The sequence below is a fragment of the Sturnus vulgaris genome, chromosome 4 (assembly GCF_052056855.1).
Source record: "Sturnus vulgaris isolate bStuVul1 chromosome 4, bStuVul1.hap1, whole genome shotgun sequence".
Classification (NCBI taxonomy): Eukaryota; Metazoa; Chordata; class Aves; order Passeriformes; family Sturnidae; genus Sturnus; species Sturnus vulgaris.
Genome location: NC_142246.1, coordinates 63990096 through 64013028, shown reverse-complemented (window position 1 = coordinate 64013028; position 22933 = coordinate 63990096). Strand labels below are relative to the sequence as shown.

The following is a 22933-nucleotide window of genomic DNA, read 5'->3' as shown; positions in this document are numbered from 1 at the left end:
TACTTTTGAAATTTTGGAGATAAATTTAAATGAAGTTATATATGCATATATAATTTATAACAACCAGTAATTTAAGCACAATATTTGCTGGTTCCTGTGAAGAAAGTCTCTTACCACTGCCCTTTTATCATTCTGAACTTTCCTGAGTCTCTAAAGGGAGAAAAGCTGTGGTCAGTTCAGTCCCTTTCCTAAAAGGACATTTTTTTTTTGGCTGCAACTTGAGTGACAGAATTCTTCATCTAGAGGTGTTATCTGGAAACAAAATTTTCAGCTTCAAGAGAAAGAGCATAATGCATTGAAAAGTATTTTTCTCCAGGTAAGTACGTGCCTTTGCCAGCTGCTCTGCAGCAGAAATCCTGATCCCCAGTCTCAGTCTATGACCCTGCGTCCTTCAGCCACTTGCTGAGCATCTCTGAGATGAGAGATGTTTGTAGGCATTCAGAGAAGGAAAGCCTCTATATCCTCCCCTGCATAGAACCTCCAGCTGTCCCCGTGTTTTCTGCAAGGTGGAGCTGCCACTGTACTCAACTGCTTCCATTTCACAAGAGTAAGTCTGGCATAATGTCACTTCCTCTTCTGTATTTCCCAAAATAAGTACAGGTTGGTGTGTGGGTGTGTCTTCAGTGTCTTTAGAATTTTATTGTTGAGTGGTGGTTGAGAACAGACAGATTGAACAGCAAAAATGAGATAGAAAATGTATAAGAAAACCTCTGTGACATCCCTCATGGCCTGCCTGGGCCAAAATCAACCCTTTGGAATAACTTGCTGTTAAAAGCAACACACAGGGGAGAATACACTGAGCATGTACATCTGTTTGATTACCTAGCCTAAATATCTGTTATTCCCCAAGAACAAACTTTTGGCTAGATTTCCAAGTAAAACTCAAACTCATTTTGTAAATCCTTCTGCAAAAGACTCTTTTTTTTTTTTTTTTTGGTGCCCTCAAATGTGACCTTCAATTCTTCTATTCTAGCTGCAACTTCGTACACAAAAAACCCCACTCATTTAAAACAAAAATAATTTAATTGTCTGCTTGTTATTCTAAATACATGTTGTGAGAAAGCACCAATATAAAGTCCACCATAAAAACTTGACAAAGCAGAACTGTAGCTTTTCTCAGTCAGCTCTTATCCCTTGATTCCCCACAGTGAGAACATTGTTTTTTCCACAAAAGCCTGAAGATAGTAAAAAATGCTATAATTAACATAATGAGGGACAGCATACTTTAGAAATCTGTGGGAGTTCTCATTTGGATGCAATTTTACATTTAGATTTTCTGCACTAATACATGAGCAACTCCAAAGCAGTTGGCGCTCTACAGAAAACTAGAATAAAATGTTCAATAACTTTATTTGTATTTAAAATTTACCTTTAAATGCTTCAAGTCACAAATGAAAATGGAATTACTGACATTTTCTTGTTGGTGATACCCCTGTTTGCCTTTTGAAGCTGAAGAAATAACTTAGAGCAAATCTGTTTCTTAAAAGAGAGATGGAGTATCGACACCAGGACAAAAATGCTGTGTCATTTTAGGATGCTAAAAGGCTGTTCTATGTGCCAGCCTCAAAGAAGTGACATCTGGCCCAACAAGAAGTGAGGTATTTATATTTTCTAATTATTATGATGGCTATTTATTCAAGAAAAATTAATTTCTAATGTAAGAATTAACCTTCCTCTTCATCATTTACTTATCTATTTGTAACCCAGCAGCAGTTCAGCAAATATTTTTAAAATGCACTTGTTTTTGTAGACTAAAGTTGTGCGTCACAGCAAGAGAAAGTTCAAGTGAAAGCTTAGTGAAATCAAGGGAATTCAACATTTATTTAGAATCATAGAATATTAATTCCCTCTTTTGCTGGATGAAATCTCAATTCAGGAGAACACATTCCTGCTTTTCTGACTTAACACAGACATGGAAAGGGACGTCAATACCTGACTAACCTTGAGCCTTCCATATAATAAAAGCATATTCCTGAATTTCAAATGGATTTAAAACACAGGAACAACTTCTATTGCATTTTGCAGTACTTTTTGATTCAGTTACGTTTGTTTTCATTTGGTTTTAACACCTTTATAACCAGTAGTTGGACAGCCAAATATAACTCTGTCTTTGGTGGGACTGACATTAGACTGTAACTCTCTTCTCCCCAAAATATATTTTATTTGAAATTAAATGGAATATCTTGATCCAAGTGTGTGCAAATAAATGTAGTTTTAGAAACAGTTTTATTATTTGATATTTATTGAAAGAGAAGCCACATACATGTATGTAAATACATGCATGGGCAGTACATTCTGATCCCTTCCAGGTTGTGAGTTGGTTGAGTTCCTGAACAAACCCTCTGAATGCTGCAGTTATTGGGGTACCATTATGGGATGTTCACGCAGGCCTCATTATAAACACAAAGTCAGCTCATAAACATTAATAAAACATAAGAAACAAGTCAGTTCTAGTCCCAGTCCACAAAATGGAAGAGAAAGAAATGGAGATAAATACAGAGGATTTGAAAGGTCAAATATTCACCCAGTGCCTTTTCTGATTAAACAAACAGCCACACTTTCTAAAACCTTGCCATAAATCAACTTATCCCTACTGGCCCCATCTAGAACAACTATAAAACATAAATGCAAACAGAAAGTCAGATTTTAATCCCAAACTTCCACTACTCTGTTAGAATTTCAGTTTTCTCATCATTTGCTCTAGGTTTTCCTGCACAAAACGCAAACCTCTGAGTGGGGAGTTTATTTACAGCTGAGATAAGAAAATGCTCCTCTGGAACAGCACACACTACAGCTTTACCTCCTCAGAAAAGGAGATCACAAAGGCATGCAAAAAAGACAGCTTATGACCTATGCAAAATATTTGTGACATGCACCCATTCCTGTGATTTTGTTTGTAGAATAATACAGTCACTGCTTTACATCACAGCTTGTTGTACCAGGAAGAACACCAGGGGACAACAGTGGGCACTCACGATATGCTTACTTTTCTTTGAATCTCATACAGAACATTATGCAATGAGAAATGCATTTGTCACAGACATCTCTGTTAAATTTCTCTAGGCATAAATGCTAAACTCAGCTTTTATGAACTGTCCTTTAGTAGAAGACTGTTTTGTTTGATTAAAAGGAACATTTCTTTCAGTCATTTGCAGCACTCTGAGCCACATTCACACACACTGTCAAAGTACACAAGATTTATTCACTATCATTACTGAATCTTTTGTGCCTTCCCTTAATTAAAGCCTTTGCATTTCAGCTGATGATCAAAGGCCACGTTCAGAATGCACTCAAGTTTTGCAAACAAATAATGCTAGATCCTTTCCTTGGTTACTATGGATTTATTCCATCAAATCAACAGAGGCTTCCAGTGAATTCCCAGCACTCACTGCTGTTGGCTGCTCAAATGCACTCTTCTGTCATCACTTCTATACACTCCTGGCATCTCACAATAACTAAGTACACACATCAGGCAAGGCAAGATAAAAGACACCACTGAAAGCAGCCACTGAAAAATTGACCTGCACTCCTTCAATAAAGCACCTTCCAGGAGAGCATTCCCAGCTCCAGCGAAACTGAAGTCGTATGGGAACACAGTGTGCACACACAGGTGCCTGGAGGTGCTCTGGGACAGTGACCGTGTGCATCTTTACAGGGCAAAGACCACTGAACTCTGCTGCCACAGCCATACAGCCCCATCTCACCACCACTGCCCATCACAGCCCAGGAGTTACTGTTTCTTGGGATTCTCCAAAGAAATTGAGGCTTCATGTATTTGTGCTGGGTGAGCTGAAAATGCCGAAATTGTTACGGGGTTCTGCAACAACATCAATCAGCTTTTATGGGATAGAACGCATTGCGGTACATGCAGCAAATTATTTTTTAAAAGAAGATATTTTACATTCACCAGCTATTTATTTTCATCTTATGGATTAAAAATTTGCTAAATAGTTCAATCAACATATTGTAGTCAGCAAAGTAAAACACTTCCATCAATACTTTGCTGGATAAGTGCTTATTGAATGGAGGACAATACCAATACAGTAATTTTCCAACCTTTAGTGCACAATTATTTCCAACAGTCCACATAAAACAAAAGAGAAAATCTTTTCCCAGTGGGTATGCACATGGTACTGCAGGGTTTACAGTTCCAATGGAAAAGCTGATAGATAAACTAATAAATGTTAAAACTGAATTAAAGATGAAAACAAATAAAGGAAATATAAGTTATATCAAATAACACCAATGTTTTATAACAACTATATTATTTTATAATAAATCAATTAAATTTAAACTTATAAAATATATATATTCCCTACTACAGATAGTAAAGGGAAATATGTATGCCCCTATTATTTGCTGTATAGCAACTGACAGTTTCATCTACTTACTTATCTGAAAAGGTCAAACAGAAGGGCAGGACTATCTGCATCCTTTCCATAGGCAGAGTTTGAATGTGACTCTTTTGCAGAGCATGGAGTCAAGACCATTCATTTGTGCAGCACTGACACTGTGTGCTACCTCCAGGCACACTTCTCAAGATGTAATGTGAAGATAATAGAAAACACATATTTCTCAGTCTCTAAGAATCTTCCTAAGCTGCATTTCTTTCAGACATCTCAGTATCTTTCTCCGTGTAGGCTGCATCTTTATGTGCTTTCTAGAGAACACACGGCACAAGAGAGGCACCACGAGATCCCCCAAGCAAAGACTGAGGTTAACAGAATTTAACAGCTTATGTAGGTACATAACTTGGTGTATGAATAACGAGCAGAAACACACAAGAGTCTTGCGTGTTTGATTATAAATACAGTTTTGTTTATCTGCTTTTACAGCCTGGTCATATGATCCGAATTGCCTTAAAAAACCTCACAGTTCAAAAAGACCAGATTACTTAGGAACTCTCTCCATACTGAGCAGACCACAAAAACCATTCCAACTCTGCAGCAACCACATGGAAGCTGGAACTTCAAGTGACAGAAAACATCTCTACATTATGAGTGCTTTGGGGCATGCAGCAGAGAGTTGCATCTGATCCAGCAAGGCTTATTAGCTCAGAATAATAGTAAAGCTGCAGCACTTTGTGCTGTGCCTCAATGCAAAATGACACCAGCCCTGCCCATAGCAGTGCCCAGTGTAGCTCAGATGCCAGGCAGAGGTTACATAGTGGGGACAGAGCCCAGCTCAGCATGGAGCAGAGCTTCAGCTGCTGGCATTGGTCTGCAGATTACCTGCAAACACAACTAACATGTGCCAAGAGGTAAAAAAGGCAGCTCCTGTTAGTGGCCTTTCCCCCATGAAGAATTAAGATCACACACACAGCTTGTTCTTCAAGTTTTTTTGCAGCATACTGAAAATCACAAAGCTGAAAAATTCCCCTTTGGAAGACACTTGTAACCACCTCCTCATATTTTAGTCTATTCTATCCCACAGTTATTTATTTTCATATGGTAAATAAATAACCCTTGAAGGCTAAATCCTAAGATTGATTTATCTCTTGCAGTTATTGGAAATGAGAAAAATCTGTGAAATCTAGCCACTTAAACCTAAATAATCTTTAATATGTTTTTAGTGTATGGGAAGGAAGGAAGGAAGGGAGGAAGGAAGGAAGGGTTTATTTACCTTAACATAGCACACAGCATGAGCACTGGATTCAATTTTTTAACCAATTTGAAACAGTTTCTTTTCGACAGAGAAAGATCTGTCAGATGTAAGGTTATGCAACAGATTAAAAGTGACAAAGAAAAATGGCCTCTATAAATTAGAGATAATTAACATTTGAGTCTTAGCATCATGAAAAATAGATGCTCTGTTACTCATAATTAATTTGCTTTTTATTGACACTTGGGGTACAGATACTCTGCCAGTAGCAGTTGCTGCAGAACATTGGTTTTTGGGGAGGGGAAAAAGCTGTGCACTGCTGCACCCAGTTAAACCTTCCTGTGTTGCATGAGGAGCTCACCATCAGTCCCCTCCTGAACAGCTCCCAGTAAAACACAACCTTTGCACTGTGCCTCCAGTGCATGCTTGGCACCCATAAAGGAACACCTGCAGGCATTGCAGGGGATCAAACAAATCTGCAAAGTGTGCAACCATGACAGGGAAGGGACAAAGTCACCCATCCCAGTCCCCCACAGCAATGATGTCAATGATGCTGACACAGGCAGCAGCACATTGCTGTTTATCACTCAATCTGTTGGGTTTTTTAAGTGATCAAAGTTTTGCAATCAATGACCACTGGTGGCAAGCTAATGAGCTACAGGCTTCCTCCTCCACCTTTCGGGGTTTTTTGAACAAAGCCCAGTGATGTGAAGTAGCTTTCTAAAGTCTTAATAGCTACTGAATATTCTAGCCATTTGGTCAGTTATAATTGTAATGAAATATAATATGAAAACACATTTAAGTCTGCAGCTGTTAAAATCAGCCAGTAGGTCCTGCCTCCTCCCCATCATCATTTCCAAGAATGACCCCTTTAAAGTCTGTTTTATACTGGGAAAAATCTGCAAAATTTGAAGAGCAAAAATCCCCTTCCAAGTGCTTGTGATGTCTCCTCTTCCCTGCTTTCTTCCACTGTGAAATAAAATTCACAGAAGGCAAATTCTGGCTTCTGTCAGCAAACTACAGATGGAGCATTCCTAAGCTCTTTTGGCTCTTCATTTACTTGGGCCAGCCAATGGGGACTTGTTACTTACTCAAATCCAAAAACCTCAGGCTGGTTATTGCAGTGCCACTATCCAAAAATCCCTGAGACAGACTCCACAATTCAAAAAAGGCAGCAATTAACAGCAGCCAAAGAAATCCAGATGTTCTGACAAATTATATCCCAAATACTCACTCCAGAATGATGAAGAAAATAGGACACAGGAATATAGATGTAGGGGTGCTTTATCACACTTTTCTACCCTACTCCCCAGCTGTGCACACTGCTTCAGCAAAATATGACACTCTGGTCATCTCTCAGTCAGTCTTTCTGAGCATTTTGCTGCCCTGAAGCAGCAGACTCTAACCCAAGTGCTCAAGCAGAAATTTCAGGGGAAAATGCCTTCCTAGAATGCAAGATTTCAGCACTGCTCACAGTGCCTGAGGCAGCTGGGTAGGAAGAGGGAAAAAAATAAATCTCATTCCCATATGAATATCAGAGAGCCTGTACTAAAAACCATGCTAGAAAAGTCAAGGAAAGAACTCGTACTCTAACCACTCATTTCAGGGAAAGCTTGAGGATACAAGCCAAGGGTGGTAAAAAGCACATACAGCTGTCTGATGAACACCCAGGTCAACTCAGTCTCACTTTAGTGTATGACAGACAACATGAATTACAGCAAATATTAATGGACTGGTCAGATGAGCTCAATGGCATCATAAAATTTCCAGAACATGATCATCTGCCTCAAAATTTCAGCAAAATTTCAGCTTTGACTCTGAATATCTGACAAAATAAATTCAAATCCTGCTTTTTTTGCTTTACTGAATAAACAGACTTTTTTGAGTATGCTACAGTCTGCATTTCATAATTTGTGTCTATTACCATAAAGTTGCATTAAGAAATCTTACTATAAATTAAACATGATGCCATTTCCACTGACAAACCAGTTAAAAGAAACATGATTTCTATTAGCATCTTGTAGAGGTGTTTCCAACACTCCGAGTTCCTCAACAGATTGCAACATCTACTCAAGTGACAAAAGGTTATTCAATATTAAACACAGAAGAAAAAGTCTTGCTGCCTTAAACAAGTTCAGAACTTCCAAAACTCTCCACAAAATATCCCTGTCTTATGAGTCATGGGAGAAGCTGAAATGAAGAACTCAGAATTTAACTTGTTGGAGCAGTCACATTCCCAGTACACAAACCTCCAAAATTCCCTTGAGAAGTTGGTATTATCCCTGTGCCAACACCTCCGTGCATTGCCAGCCTTAAATTCCATATTTTGAAGGAGTTATTTTTATGTGAAGTACTGAACTAACCAAATATCAGCTCTCATAGAAACAATTGTTTTAAGATCACCACCCAAAAAATTGAAGATTTTATCCCCCACTCCTTGATTTACGGTAACTTTTTAATATAAATTTTTAGATTCTAAAGTGAACGTTTTAGAGCAATCAAGCTCAGTCGATCAGTCTGAACCTTCTTCATTTCCCACTGAGTGTCTCCCACAGGGAATTCCAGCAGTGGATTTTCCCTGCAGCTACAGCTACAGGCAGCTAGCTGCAGCAGTAGCAGCCCCAGGAAGAATTTTTGTGAAGATTTTAAGAGGACTCACATTGATTCCCTACAGTCTGTGCCAGGTCTACAAGCAGAGCCACCCATTAGTAACACTAGGACATCTGTGAGACATTGAAAGAAATAGGGAAAGCTGCATAGGAAAGAATATGACTGAAGAATACATTTTTCTGACTAAATCCACTCCACTCAAAATCCATCATAGGAGTATGAAAAGCAACCAAGAGCCCGGTATTTTCAATAGAAAGAACTATTAGCAGCACAGAGTTGTAAAAAACCTTCAGATCATCTGTTTTAGCATTTTACTGGCACAGACGCTACATAATAAAATCCCCCACATTCCCATTTTTTAGCTACACCTTGAAATTATTTGAATTTTCTCTCCCTTCTGAACGGAATATCATTTAAAAAAAAATGATTGCAATAATAGTTCAGAGTCATGTTCTAATTTACAGCCCATCATTATTCATGGTGAGTTTATACTCATTTGCTCTTCCACCAACATGGTCTTTTAGCTAAGTAATTATTTTCTGTTCCTCATACTGGTCTCCTGATGTATTAATAAGAAAGGAATCATATGCCCTCTCATACTTCATTTCGTTAGGATAATAAGCCAAGCTTTTCCAATACACTGTCATACCATAAGCACTCCATTCCCATTCATCTTTCTTAAACACAAATGATCCAATTCCTGACAGCTTTCCAGAAAAGGCCTAACCTGTGTGTATGGAACAGAGTTCCCTGGATGCATCTGGGAATCATTTCTGTTTCCTTCTCTCTGCTACATTAGATCCACTGCTCAGTTACACTTGGAACAACTAATTTACCTGTGTTTACCTTCACACAATTTGTTTCTGACACATTAAGTCTTTGTTCATCCAAATACTTCATGCTATTAGAAAAACACAGGGTCATGTACTGAGAGATTACTGCTTTTCTTCCTGTTTGTGCTATTCCTGACTGCCTTGAAGCAGTTCCATGGTTAAAGAGCTGTATCAGCTGGCAACCCCTTTTTTTTTAGGAGAACTAAGGGAAATTTCTGCACACACCCAACTTGCCACTAACACATAGAAGCTGAAGGATTCACACATAAATATCCACAAAAACAAAGAAAATAATATTCCTTAATATGGATTTTTCTTGTCTTCTTCTGACAGTTTGTGATAATGTTTAAACAATAGTTGAGGTTGATGTCTGGTGGTAGTATTACCCAATGAAGAGCAATTCACTTCTCTTGTGGGGAACTAGGAGTAAAATTGCTCATCAGATTTACTGTGGAAGAATGCATAAATATATTTTAGACAGATGAGAGTGAGTACATAAATGTTTGGGGCTTACTACAAGCTCGATTTTCTTTGCCTTCATAGATATATGCATTCATGAAAGTCTGTTTTAGCAAGACTATAGCTGCACTTCCATAGATAATGGCTCTTCCAACCTCTGGAAGCACAGTACTCTCATGAGGATTACTGTTGTGTCCAGGGCTCCCACGAGCTTCATCCTCATTTCTAACAACTCACACTTGAGGGGAGCAAGGAATTTTCTCAGAGGAATCTCCAGAAGATCCTGGGAAAATAACTGTTCCCAACTATCCAAATATAAACACTCCCTGCTATCCAAATATAAATATTTCCAAAGCTATCTACAAAGAAAAAAATGTACAAATCTATTTTTTTTTCATTTGAGAAAGAATTTTTTTCATGGATTAAAACAGTTAAACCTGCATAGCAAGAATTAAATTCTTAAGTACACAAATGCTAAAACAAATAACCTCCTGATCAGCCATCTTTAAACAGTCTTTGATAATGCTCTGACCTTTGCACAACCTCCCTGTCTTCTGAGATGAGAAACTGGAAGGGATTTTATTTATTTATTAGCAAATAAATTCACTGCTGGCTTCAGAAGAAGTTTCAAGACAAACGTGTCACCTCTCCCACAATCTAAATTAATTTCTGCTGTAAAGGAAGGAGGAGGGTATCACTGGAAACAGGTATCTCTCTGGGCCCATTTTACTATGCAGCAACCTAAACACAATTTTGTACCTAGAGGAGAAGGTAAAAAGCAGATTTTACACAGTTCTTTTTCTTTTCCATAACAGAGACACGTTTATATGAAAAGCATTTCATTTTTCTATCAATGATACCATATTCATAATCACTTCCCCATTAAACACACATGATTTTGATCTCAAAACCATTTTACTGGTCTGGTTTTCCTCACCTGAGTATGTGTCATTGTGTTTAATTGCCACATAAAGATAAACCCTTTTCCCTCTCTACAATGTCAGTTTTAGCCTTTTTTAAAGCATAACTGCAATCTGCAAGACATGGTAATCCTTTTCCATAAGCATGATCAAGCTCTTGCAGAGATCTTACTTAAAACCAAGTAAGTTAGGAGCACTCTACTTTCAGACTGATAAGTAGGCTCAGGAAAGTTGATAGTCACAGCTGCCTGAGCTAAGTAATTAAATTCTGATTCTTTTGAAGCACAAGGTGTGAATAAAGATATTAGGCATATGTTTTTAAGCAATCATTTTGCTTCTTTTGGAATTAATATTCTGAGAATGCAGAGAGATTCTAAGGCTCAGAGTAAGCCTCAAATGCATTTAAATATTTTCACTACTTAGAAAAAAATAAAATAGATTTTTTTCTGGACCCGAAAAGTGACCTTTTTGGGGGGACTGTTTCAGTAATGCTTTTTCTGCAAATAAAAAGATCTATTAGGAATTATATTGTTAGCAAAGCTGTTTAGGTCTGAAATTTGGCCACTATGCTTCTATTTCTACAAAATGAATAACAGATTCTTTCTTCCTTTTATGTTGCATCTTTTTATTTAGAAATTCAGCAAGATAACGTTTTCTGGGAAGGATAGCATCTGTTATTAGACAAGCTGATGTGAGATGGAAACAGACATTTTTCTTGGCCCATGGTTCCTTGAGGAACTCAAGAAAGCTTGTTCTCCTGAAAATTTCTGTGTTTTCTCTGTCATATCTGCTTATCTAACAAAAGGATGCCTGCTCCTACAGACCCTTAGCTCACCCCCAAAGGGCCATAAGCAGTGTAAGAGAACAGACACTCTCTCTGTGGCATTCCCTGATGTTCCAAGCCAAGCCATCTCCGTTGTACCCCACCAGTCACATTTTCTGAGAGATATCCAAACTCCAGCCACAACACTGCAGCTTATTGAACAAAGGAGCCACAACCAGCTGACAGAAAAGTAATGGCACAAACTCCAGTAACAGCATTTTCCCCTTCATATTTTACTTTTTTTTTTTCCCCACTGATGATGCTCAGGATAATTTTTCTCTCCCACATGGTTTGTTGTTCCCAGCAGTGCTCTGCTAAAATGACAGTGCTTGCTGAGGCACCGTTTACTGTCTCAGCAAGTGACACAAAATATTGTGGGGTGCAGAGATTTCAAGTCAGCATCGTTCCTCAGGATATGTGCAAACTGGCACCAGGAATGGGAACAGGAGATTTTAAATAGGCTTGTGTTTCAATGCCACTGAACAAACTGCACTTTTAAAAAAATAGTCTGCCAGTAAACAGCCTTATCTAAAACCTGTCCACTCATTAAGAATACACTTGGTTTAGAGTAGTGCAAATTCTTTTTGATTTGAGTCCAGCTCTAGATAAATTAGCTTCTGGAAGGTAGTCGCATTTTAAATCATTAACAATTCTCTCAAATATCAAAATTGATATTAGAAATTCACTAGAAAGTGAGCCTAAAACAAGAGTAGGGGATGAAAAAAAGCACATGCACATTTCCACAGCAAGGATTTTATGTCATCTAAATTAGATGACAGAGTTGATTTCTGTCTAAACAAAGTCAGAGGAACAGATAGATCTTGACATAGATCAATCTAAATTTACATAACTTTAAATGGGTCACTACAGATAATGCAAAGTCTTGAAGAGGAACTTCTGAAAACCAGTGAGAGATTCTATCTGCTTAATAAACCACATAGTCTGTGCTTCCAAAGAAGTGTTGGTAGCCTTATGTATCATAAGGCTGTGTGTCATAAGTTATAGGTATCATAATTCATCCAAGTACAGAGCAGCCTCACTCCTTCCACACTCCATAGAAACTCTTTTCCTGACAAAGGGAATATAATTATTTGTAAAAGAAAAGCATTTTAATACATGATGAATGATATGAATGCTAGCTTTACATGTGAAAATGTGGAAATCTCTTCAGCTTGAGGACAGGTGGTGATACAGTATCCTGAATCACACAGCATCCTATGTGCTGACAGGATAATGGGAGTTCTAGAAAATTAATGTTTAGAGGCTTCCCTTTCCACAACTCATATCTAAAAGAGGAAAAGATATATGTAACAAAGAAGAGCTTATATGTGAAATAATGTTGTATTCATAGAACATCGTCCAACTCATGCCATAAATTATCTATAAATTATTACAGACCCACATTGCATCCAATACGGCTGTTCTAGGGGAATCATACAATCATCAGTGTTGGAAAAGCCCTCCAAAAGTAGTTCTTCAAACTCAAGCATCTTGCAGATGGGTCCTTCTAATAAAAATTAGAAGCAAGGCAAAAATCCATTGGACAAAAACGCATTAATTTCATCTAATTAATTCTATGAAATATTTTAAGATATGAACTAATTTAGCATGAATTTCAAGGGTCATGTGCTCACTTTTCCAATAAAACCAATTCAATTTCCAAAGTTAAAAATGCCACATCCAGCAGCTGAATTGTACAAGTTGATTCAGAATCAAACCCCAAAAATAAAACCCCAAAAACACAACCCAAAACCACCCCCTACAGACAGATTTATGACCTTTTATTTCTTACACTACAGATAAGCAGTTCAGGCTCTCATCTAGAAAGGTAACAGCCACACTGAAAAATGACAAACAAAATATTAGAATGTAATGAGGTCAATGAACACTGGAGATGGGAAGAGAGTGTAACTTTAAAGGGAAAGGCAGTGTGTGTTTTACATACATCATTTGAAACACCCTATATAAAAGTTTATTAAACCTTTCTGAAGACAGAAAAATGCCATCCTCACAAGTATTCCCCAGCTTGGTGATTATATTGTATTATTTTGTATTACGTATTTTGTATTTTTTTGGCATTATTTTGTACTGGTACCATCAGAATTGTTTTGAAATTAATAGTGACACTTTTTCCCATCTTAAAAACTCTCAAAAAGTTGGCCAAAATTAATTCTGGAATTTCTAGTTCATTTCACAAAAGAAAGAATAAAAAGGGTCAAAATGTTTTTCAATATTTTGACTAGCAAATGGAAAAATATTTTAAAAATCTAATAGGTTCGTAATTTAACTTGAAAAAGAACCAAAAAAACCAGCAAAATCAAAATAAGTACTCCCATACATACTTGCTAGAATTTACTACAATATCTTCTATTTGCACATAAATGTTAGCACCATTAAAAAAAAAATCTTTATTCAAATGTACCAGAATGAAAATGAACAGTTAAACCAAAGTACACAAATTATTTATTTATACACCTTCAGTAAACATGGCCTAAAAGAGATTAATTTCTTTTTGTTGCAGTCTGTGATTTCATTAAGTCTCTCTGCTCAGCTTTAAGCACTAAAGATCTTGAAATAATACCTAATTTAATACTGTTGCAAGAACCTTAACTCCAAAGTTGTCAGCAGAGGCAACATCAGAGAGCTATTAATAAAATGCTCTTTATTGAAGTCCATATCTTTTGTTTTTGAAAAGATCAGAGTGGAATAAAACCAACCTTAACGATCTTCAGTAATCACTCCCTGCCAAAACTAAGTCTGGTTGGGCTTGAAAGTACACATTTAAAAATAATAGCTGAGCATTCTTTTAAAAGAAAGACCCAGCACTGACCCAAATTTCATGTGAGGCTTCAGCTCAAGATAATGTTAGGATTAACCAAGTGTGCATGACAGGTCTGATTTAAAGACTGCAGCTTAAACTTCTCCTTCTACACAGAGCTCATGGCACAGCAAGGCAGTGATTTATGGACCACTCTCTACACCATAACTGGTGCACAAACCTCTGAGCAATCCACCATTGAAAATATCTTCAGAGGGACAGTTTCAGGGCATGTGAAGGTCCCCTAGAATCCCAAGAATTCCCAAAGTTTTTCCGAGTTAACAATACTTCCCTTTTCCCTTTTATATGCAAGAAGAAACCAAAAGCACCTGAACAAAACCCATGAAGAATGTTTTGCAAACTCAAGAGTGACAGAACTGCAGACCTCTGCAGGGAGGTCAATTGTGGGAAATAGCAAGCTCAAAATCTAGACACTTATGGAAGTTGTTTTCTGATTCTACATCCATCTCATAAAAGCCATCCATGTCTGTGTAAAACTAAATACCTTTGTCCTCCAGAATGGAGGATCTGAGATGCTGGAGTCCATATTGTAATGCCCAGACATCAATTCTCTGCTCCCCATGTCCTCTCATTTCTGTCAGGGTAATTTTTTTTTCCTCCCACCACAATTTAATTCAACTAATAATTTATTTTTCTACCTAGCATCTTTGTCCTTAGGATATAGCAATTCCTTCCCATGCTGCCACAGTGAAACATGTCATTCCTGAAGCAGCACTTCCCTTAATTCCTCACTAACACTTAGCAGAAGACAGAGAGAATGGTATTTTCAGCCTCTGACAGAGAAAAGTCAGACTCCACAATAGTCAGAAATCATCCAGATCCTTCTTTTCTTCAAAAGTCAAGTGCCAACTGAGGTGCATTTGCTTCCTCAGATCTTTTTCTCCTGGAACAGAGAATGATTTTCCCTCCCTAGCAATGAGCTGAACACAGAGCTGCCAGGCTCTGCTGAGGAAAGCTGGCATTTAACATCTCAGCCTCGACAGCACTACTATGGATCCCATGTCATAAGCATTTCTCCAGGATTTCTGGACTCCCATAAACAAAGTTTTCTTTGCTGGTATGCCAAACTTCTACTCCTTTCCATTCTTTCACATTCTTCTTCAGAATTTAATAATAAAGTTTGCTGCAGAAGTTTCCTTTTCATATAAGTCATTATGAAGTTTTACCACTGGTATATGAAACAAAAGTTAAATGCATTATCCCTTTTTTATATTATTGGGATAAAAAGGAAACCTAGGCAAAGAAATGCCTTCATAAAAAAACCTACCATTTCCCTTTTTGAAGTTTTATTTGTGAACACAGCTGGTAGAAGCCTTTGGAAAAGGCACACTGCTGCTGAAGGACTACTTTTTGGTACGTGTCTCTTCCAAGTTTTTCCAACTAACAGAATCTATTTTACTTCTAACTTCAATTTCTATTGAAAAATGCCATTATCCATAACATATATTCAGAGAAACTTGGTTCTTCCAAAGACAATATTAAGAAGCAGCAGCTGGAAGTGTCAGAATCATGATAAGTATCATTAGATTTGTGGCCAAAAAAATTCCTATTAAACCTTCTGGGTTGCTGCATGGATTTAAAATTATTTTATAATCATGCACTTCACTTGACAAGTGCCTACACACAAGAGTGCTCATGCCAGTACTATAGCTACCATCCACAATAAAAAAAAAAAAACAAATAAACTCCAGGAAAAAAAAAAAAAACAAAACCACAACAAGCAAACAAAATAAAAGTGAAGTTTGGAAGATTTTTTTTTCCCTGCTAAAAAATGGTCTTTGAAATGACAGAGAATTATTCATGTTTTAACCTTTTGTTCATCTACCGTGCTGTGGATGCTAAAGATCTCTCAAGGGCAGAGCTACTATTCTTGTTCCAATTTCACCAAAGACATAAGCACAGTGTCTTCTCAGCAAACTACACTCTCCAAGAATGAAAATCTGCAGCCTGAGTGCCATTTTGTCTTGCATCTTTCTCTGTAAAGATAAGCACCAGTGCCTAGTGAACATCATTTAAGAAAACCAAACTTCCTGAGCAGAGGCTCAGTTTGCTTCCAGCACTGCCTTCATGCAGAAAAGCAACAACAAAAGCCACTTCCAGTTACGCAGTTCAATTGTATTAACAGCAATATTTTTTCCTCTCACTTTTTTTTTTCTCCCCTAAGTTTCCCACATCCTATGCTGATAACAAACAGCTCCAATACATTCTTTATAAATCCTGTTCTGTTGGCAACCCATGAATCATCAGACAAAGTAATTCCTCGTGCCTGCAGGGCACAGATAAAGGCTGCCCTGTGGCACGGGGCCAGCACAGCACATGCTCTTGCTCAAGACACTAGGAGTCAGCATGGTTACACTGAACCCAGAAAAGGATTTTACTCTTTTCTGAACAGACCTTTTGCTTTTTTTAGTAACCAGAAACCAAACTAGGCTCTGTGCTTGACTTACAGCAGTTCATTGGTCACCAGGTTCATGTCACAAAGCAAAGTCATCTCTGCTTTTCTTGAACTCCCACATTCACAGCTTTTCTATAGTAAGGCCTTTACAAACTCCATCTGCAAAGTTTCAAATGTAAAATTATCAAATTTCACATATATGCCTTTTGACTTTCTTTTAATACTCACCCCAACATTGGCAAGCATATTCCTGGGTGTTATAAACCATCACTTACAGTAGGATTCCACAGAAAGTCTTTCTTGTGCAAATATTTTCTGTACTTAATATATGTCACTTTCCACGAAGACACACACACATTAGACTGCACTTAGTGATTTTTCTGTAATTTAGTTCTTCTGTAATTTCCTGCCCTTTACTTACAGAGAATAAGATCTGTTCTCTCCACGTATCAAAGAAAATTATTCACAAATGGCTTTGTGCTCCTGCAAAAAATTCAGTTATTCTTGTACAATAGCTCAGGAGAGCTTGATACCCACATTTCAAATTAAATAAATAAATAAATAAAAAACCCTCCACTTGTTTGCATAACAAAATAAGCAACACCACCACATTCAAAATAAGTGAAAACAAGCTGCAGTAAATAATCAAGGTGAAGCCCTCAGAGGCTGACTGGCAGCAAAGTAGGACAATACAAAATTTTTCACTGAAGGTTACACACAGTAACGTTTAAATTAAAGGCAGCTCAGTTAGGTAACTAAATTAAATGCCAGCTCAAATCATGTTCCTGTTCATCACACACAGTAATATTCCATGGAACTCCCACCACAGTGTATCTGTTACTGCAAAGAAGGGTTAATAAACCAAGAAGCTATGACAAAGCTTTGGATCCCAATTCATTTCAGGTAATGAACTCTAGCTACAAAAGCATTGAAACAAAAAGTCTGTTTCTACTGCCTTTATTGCTGTGTACTTATATACCTTTGAGACAGAAAAAGAAGAAAAAAAGAAACACATTAAAGTGAGAAACTGTTTTAAATTATGGCACTCTTGGCCCCATTCTGGTCAGAACTCTGCACACAAAGAGTTAGGGGCAAAATTAATAACTTTGACTTCTCCCACAGCCCAAGACCTCCAGAGATAGCACAAATTACTTATGAGGAATTTAGCTGCAGAAAAGTAAATCCATTCTTCTCCATGAGTGATACTTTCACAAGGGGCATGAACAGTGCTGCCACAGAACTCCTCACTGGAATCACAAAGTGCCTTTGGCAGAGGAATGCATGCTGGTTTTGGGAAGAGGTGAAAAAATTATGTCTGACCAAGTGCAAATAAGTTGTTGCACCAGGATGAAAAATAAATTCTAATGCCACTGGTAACCCTCTGGCATCCCAAGGAAGAAACTTTATTTTTCCACTTAGTTGGAATGCAGATGTCTAATATCAAAGTAGCTATCAGTAGTGTCTAAAAGCTGGGGTAGCCTTTAACAGAGAGCAAAGAACTGAAGCTTTTGGGACATCCCAAACACCACACAACAGCCTGTGGGGACATCCAAACCAGCCACAGAGTAGTTTATTAAAGACTCCAAGCAGTTCTAAGCTTCTCAGCATTCCTCTATTTTCAATCTAGTGACAAGGAAAGTGGCAGAGTTTTATTAGAAAAGAGAGCTTCCCTGCATCCAAATATCACTAGAAAATAAAAAAAAAGGGTACAGGGATGGAAGGAACCTGGCTATTTTTTCATTGTCTTCTGTTAAAAGAGAAAGTTAACTCTTTAACACCCCAGACATTGCTCTGTAAAACACTTAGATATTTCCATCACTTTATTGAGGCAGAAGCTCCTCTTTACCCAGTACTATAGTAGTGCTTGCATAGTTACCTGACTCACTGCTCCTAGCAATGTACCCAAATACATTTAATCTCAAGTACTGGGGGTAATTTTGCAAAATAAAAATTCCTCTGCAGAATAGAAATTAAATATTTGTGACTTGCCTGTGATAATGCAGTAAGCCCGGGCAAAAATTAAAAATATAGTTTTTGTCTCCCATTCCTCACACCACAGAATTACTCAGCTTCCTTACTCCCCTCACAGCTGGGGGTATCCCCCTAAGGAACACATTTATCTATTCTAACCACTGCACTGTGTTAATACCTCTTCAGAGTCCAAGTCCTAATTGAAACCATCCCAAAAAGCCATATGTGCCAGCCACACAATCCAGCTGGGAAGAGCTCCATTAAAAGCCAGGCTATTCAGGGACTTCTCATCCAGCACCCTACTCAAGTGATTTATCTCTTCAGAGGATTTAGAAACACTGCTAGCAAAGCACAAGGGCCCTCTCAGAGCTATGAGCATCTTCTTGTTCTGAAGAACAGTTTGGGTGCTAAGGACAGAAGATAGACAAATATGAAATCATTGAAAGAGCCCTGGGTGCTTAAAAACTTTTTACAACATCAGATCATCTGAGTACAGCAAAACTAGTAACAGCTACATAACCAGTTTTACTACTTGACTAATAGTTTAGAGGTGGGTTTTTAATGACAAATTTAAAGTTATTTTAAAGAAGAGAATTGTTGATGTAGGAAGTGATGAAGTAAACTACAATTCTCTAAATCACTTTTTGAAATCTTTCCCATTCCAGTTGGACAGTGGCAATGCTTTCAAGCAAGATAAACATAATATTTGTCACTCCCAGTTCATAACTTTGGGATTTGAAAGCAGGCAATTGGTGTCAATGGAAATTTTGCACTGCACACTTTCTCTTCTCCAGTGAAAGAAGCACAAAACACCATGTCAACACCTAAAGACAGAAAAATGTCTTATTTCCTTGCATTAATAAATTTCTTTTTGAGGTTTATTTTATAATAATGCACTGGCACATCTATAACTAAATTGAGCATCTTAACTCTTCATTTCATTTCCCCTTCCCCCTTTTCCTTAAGTCAATACAAGCATTCCAATAGCATTGCCACCATTGAATCTGCAACCCACTTTATTGCTAAGGCAACACACAAGATTTCTGCAATGGTTTCCATTCTGGGAACATCAGTAATTTGTACCCTACCAGTATCTTAGGCTATTGGCAATTATCTTTAAAGTCAGCAAAAGAAAAGAATAACTGTAAAAGGAGACAAAAAATTAAAGTCAAAACTTCAGAATTTCTAGACCGTAACAGAAAGGAGGAAATGAGGGTATCATTTTAATTAATTGTGAAATACGTAATCTGAATAGCCCTTTCACCAAGATACCTCCTGGGGAAATGGATCCAGCCAGATGCTGTATGGCAGCCACTTTGTAAGGAAAGCACAATTTGAATAAAAAATTATTCTTAATGGGGAAACAGTCAATAAGTGCAATGAAAAATGCACAGTTAAACAGATGTTTTACAAACATGAATATAAATGTTTCATGCTTTTTGTAAACCAGATACAGCTTAAAACAATTAAGGGCTGCTCCTAGCTGTGTAAATGTGAATTAAAAGCAAACCTGGGTCACTGAAGTAACACTACTGCAAAACAAGGGGGTTTGAGTCTATAAAGGATCATCTAGGGAGAGAAAAAGAAAAAACTACTCCTTCAAAATGAAACCAAATGGTAAATTTTTTCTTTAACAGATAGAAAAAAGTGGTTTTTACATAGCTGAAAATGGCTTAACAGAATGGGGGGGGAGCAGACAAAATTCAATTGTATTGCAACATCTAATACATCTAGTTCAGACTAGGTGCACAAAGCCAAATCATAATATAAATTAACACAATTAATTGTTTGTCTGTGCTTTCAACCCCTTCTCAAGAGTTTTGTTACCTCAGTGCTGCTTCTTCCATGGAAAAGATTCTCTCACTAACAAGGCAAAAGAGAAGACATTCTCTCGATTTGTGTTGAAAATTCAGGAGTCTGTTTTCTAAGCAGCTGAGTTTACCTCTGAATAAAATTGACCCATTCTTGCCTTTAAATACAAGAGCAGAATATATCTCTTGAGAACTCCAAAACTGCAAATGAGAATTTTTTCACACTAGACATCTACCTAGAGCTTGTAACACATATTTTCTCCATGGGAAAACAATTACTTGCTAAAGACAAGAAAATTATGCAATTAAGACTGCATAAAATGTATTTTTCTGCAGATACTGAGGTACTTTCTGAGCTTATTAAAAATTTCTTGTCATAATAGTTTAAAATGCTCATGCTAGAAGTATCTCAAACGTAGATGAACTAAGTGTAATCTTAATTGTTGTATTATTTCAGTACAACAACTTAAGACTGTCTGAAGAAGACCTTCTATCACTTGACTTTCAACAATGAAGGTAATCTTGTGTTTCAAAGAAATCTGCATTATTTCTGACATGTTATGCTAACTCAATGTTAACACTAGAGCTGACTAAAGAATCTGAAACTGAGAAGGGGAAAAAGCTAAGACAGATCCACAGTGGCATGTAGCAGCATGTTTTGCTTTTGTTCAACTCACCTACACACCAACAGGCTGAGATCCAAATAGAATTAAAGCTGCAGTCAGAAACACCTTGCAAATAAACTATGGTAGGTATTATCCCAGTGTAAAACAAAAACCAAAACAGTGAGTGATATGGAAAGTATTTACGAATCTAAATCAATTAATATAAAATAGAAACCCCAGAATTAACCCTGCATATTAGACTCTTAAGACTAAAAGCAAAACTTCACGTGTCAGAAAGCTCTCACAGATATCAAGCCCCTCAAATATGCTAAAGAAATAAAACCAATAAACACTCACCACTCCAGAATTCCACTAGTTACAATCCAGACTTTTGTTGATGTACTTCTGGATCTTCCTTTTCCTCAAGTCCCATCAGTTCAGAATATTTCGTGCCCTTTATAGTTTAAAATCTCCAGCATCAGTAGCATGAGAGAGACTGTGTATGATCTAGCTGCTATCTTACTATAAACTGCAAGTTATTCTAGACATTGCCAGTAATTTAAAATTTAGTCATGATTTTGCATTCACTGACTGGATGACTATTTCTCATGGTTGTCACAATATATATACATACATACGCTATATATTCTTATTAGAAAAATACATGTGTTCATTAAGAGGAGATCAAGCAGACTAATTTATTTTTCTTCAATAAGATAAGTGCTTGTCTAGACAAAGGAAATGCAGTAGCTCTTATCTTCTGAACTTCAACAAGGCATTTGATATAGCGCCTTCTCAAAAATTATTACTGTGCTGGAAAGGAATTAGAGAGATTAACAGACTGGCTAATCAGGAAATGTAGAGCTGAAACAGTAAGGAGATTTCCTTGAGATTCAGTGGCAGGGATAATTTTATTTCAAGTTTTCACTGAACGCTACAGCAAAAGTTGTAGAAGCTTTATAATGAAATTTAAAAGGCACAATCTGTACCAAGTAAAACCACAATGGGCTACAGAAGGAATTACACATGGAAGATATGAGTAACAGAAATATAAACGTATTAAGTACAAGGCAATGCATTCAATAGTAACAACTAGGACTTCCTCTATGTGCTGGAAGCATGTCAGTTCAGAAAACACAGTGGCAGAAAGAATTAAGCGTATCAGGAATAAGCAGGCTTAGTATCAGGAATCAAAAACTTTGAAAAAAATACAATTATGCTTTTCAGATACAACAGGGAAGCTGTTTCCTGTTTATCAGCAATACTGTGAACACTTGCCATTGACATTTAAGAAACAGGATTAAGGATGCTGGTAAGAATGGAGAACAAAATTTAAGTAAGAAAACTGAAATAGATGAAATTTATTTAGCAACAGAACACAACAGCTAAGAAGAGGCATCATTATTTAAATAAATGGTGCATTAGCATCAAAGGAAAGGGGGATATTTAAAGCAGTGCTATTCAGACTTTAATACTAGGGCTGTTGAAAGTTGGAGAAGGGCAGTGGGCTTTCCAATTTAATGTTCTCACTTATATTTCATAGAATCATGGAGTAGTTTGAGTTGAAAGGCACCTGAAAAATATCCCATTCCAACTCTCCCTAGCATGGGCAGGGACACTTTCCACAAGTCCAGGTTGCACAAACCCCATCCAAGCTGGCCTTGAACACTTCCAGTGATGGGGCATCCACAACTTCTCTGGGCAACCTCTTTCAGTGTCTCACGCCCTTCACAGGTAAGAGTTTATTCCTAATATCTAATCTGAACCTGCTCTCTTTCAGTGTGAAGCCATTCCTCCTTGTCCTATCATTCCATGCCTGTGTAAAAAGTCCCTCTCCAGCTCTCTCGTAGGCACCCCTGGAAGGTGCTGTAAGGTTTCCCCAGAGCCACAACTTCTGCCCAACCCCAACTCTCTCAGTCTTTCCTCATAGGAGAGGTGCTCCAGCCCTCTCATCATCTCCATGACTCCATCAGGTCCATGTTGAGGACCCCAGAGCTGATGCAGCCCTGCAGGTGGGCTCTCACCAGAGCAGAGCAGAGGGGCAGAATCCCCTCCCTCCCTGCCCT

The 22933-nt window shown here is 37.6% G+C and overlaps 1 protein-coding gene across 6 annotated transcripts in view; it reads right to left on the bottom strand.

The window, feature by feature from the left end:
* INPP4B (inositol polyphosphate-4-phosphatase type II B) overlaps positions 1-22933 on the bottom strand; it is a 294269-nt gene that overhangs the window by 121024 nt on the left and 150312 nt on the right. The window lies entirely within an intron of this gene.